Below are 2,420 nucleotides of genomic sequence, written 5' to 3'. Positions count from 1 at the left end.
AAATTTGCTTTAACCCTAACCCTAAGCCTAACCCTAACCCTAACCCTAACTCTAACCCTAGGGTTAGGGTTAGGGTTAATTGTTTCAGAATCGTTTGTTTATGTAGTCGGCACTTAATGTATATCGGCTGAATGGACGTCAGTGATTGGTTGAAATTACAGAAATACGACAACTTTAACATGGAATAATTTATGGATTTCTTTTTTTTAAGAAGACTAAGAGAAAAAGATGTTTTATATGACACATTCTACCAGTGTTCCAAGTTTCAAAGTGTTTTGTTAATGAAAAATGTGGCCCCCGTTTTAAAAAAGATCCAGTGTGTGTGTTTGTGTTTGTTCTCTACCACCACTTGACAACCGATGTTAGTGTGTTTACAATCCCGTAACGTAGCGATTCGGCAAAAACAGGTCGATACAATAAGTACCAGGCTTTAAAAGAATAAGCACTGATGTCGATTCGTTCGATTAAATTTCTTCAAGGCGTTGCCCCAGCATGGCTACAGTCTAATGACTGAAATAAGTTAAAAATGAAAAATATTATCCAGCACAAACGAACCAAGTGAACTTCCAGGTAAAGCTAAAACCTCAAAGCTCACGGCAACACATGCATACGTCATAACACGTATAAAAAAACAACAGACTCTCTCTTTTTCCTCCCTATTTCTCTCTCTCTTTCTCTCTTTCTCTCTTCCTTTGTCCTAGGCGGAGGGAAGGTCAAGAGTGCCAAAACCTTAGCTGCTTTATCATCTTATCATCACAACAATAGAACTTACACACTTGAAATAGTCTTCGATTAAAATACAGGTGTAGGTGTTATCACCTGTCTTGCACTCGACGAAGGTCAGAAGAAAAGAAGAAGCACCATGGGTAAAATGTTTGGAAATCTCCACCACATTAGTGGTGCCATTACCTTCGGTCTGACTCCATTTGAACAGAAAGCATTTGCTGGAGCTGTTTCTCATGGACTCAAAGTCTTCCTTCATTAAAAAAAATACTAGTGTATATAACATTTTTGACGTGTATACCGAAATAGAACGATATTTTGACTCAGGGCTTTTCTCAGAACACCTGTGAATCGCCAAACCCCAGTGTTTCGACCTGATTTGCCCCCCCCCCCTCAGTAATGAATACTTCCGACGTTCTCAGCCATAATGAAAATACTTGTCCCGATATGGAAATCGTCAAAGAATATTACTATTTGTACGAAAGATAGCCGGACCTTGTGAGTGGATTTGGTAGACAGAAACTGAAAGAAGCCTGTCGTGTATACGTAAGTGTGTCTTTGTTTACTTGTTTGTCATCCACCGTCGCTTGACAACCAATGTTGGTTTGTTTACGTTCCTAAAACGTAGCGGTTCGGCAAAAAACCTCCGATAGAATCATTTCCAGACTTAGGATATTTGGCACTAGCGTCGATTTGTTTGATTAAACTCTTCAGGGTTATGCCCCAGCATGGCCGCAGTTCAACGCCTGAAACAAGTAAGCGGTAAAAGATACATGCATACATACACACATTGGTTGACCCACGGCTATAGTAAAAGATACTTGTCCAAGGTTTCATGCAGTGGGACTGAATTCAGAACCACGTGGAGAAGAAACTTCTTAACATGCAGCTACGTTCGGGTTTATACCTGTAATGGGGGGGGGGATATGCAACACACTGCTTAAACACCAATCCTGAGAGATTAGGTTTCTCAAAACCAGAAAGAAGGAAGCTAATTCAAAGACTACAGATCCAATCCATCACTGGAACTGTAAAAATCTGTAAAACTTACCGGAATTTTATCATTTAAATATATATGAGCATGTCTAGATGTGCAACTATATGCATGAGAGTATATACATAAAATAAAACATACACTGCACATATACATACATACCCAGATGATGTTGAATTTCCAGAGGTGCCTTGGATCTAGGTTCGAAACCGGCTCTTTCTCTATTGGCAAGAAATCTTGAAATAAAACTGAGCAAATGACATACACATACATACATGCATACATACATATTCAGATTATTTTTTATCTATAAATTTTTCAGGCGTGGGTGCGTGGTAAATAGCTTGCTTACCAACAACATGGCTCTGGGTTCAGTCCCACTGTGTGCACCTTAGGAAAGTGTCTTCTACCATGGCTTCGGGTTGCCCAAAGCCTTGTGAGTGGATTTGGTAGACAGAAACTTAAAGAAGCCCATCGTGTAATTATATGTGTGTGTATGTGTTTGTGTCTGTGTCTGTCCCCCCACTATCGCTTCACAACTGATGTTGGTGTGTTTACGTTCCCATAACTTAGCGATTTGCCAAAAGAAACCGATAGAATAAGTACCATGCTTAAAAAATAAGTACCGGGGTCGATTCATTCGACTAAAATTTCAAGGCGGTGCCCCAGCATGGCCGCAGTCTAATGACTGAAACAGGTAAAG

This window comes from Octopus bimaculoides, chromosome 3 (genome assembly GCF_001194135.2).
Source record: "Octopus bimaculoides isolate UCB-OBI-ISO-001 chromosome 3, ASM119413v2, whole genome shotgun sequence".
NCBI classification, from domain to species: Eukaryota; Metazoa; Mollusca; class Cephalopoda; order Octopoda; family Octopodidae; genus Octopus; species Octopus bimaculoides.
This window is presented reverse-complemented; position numbering follows the sequence as displayed.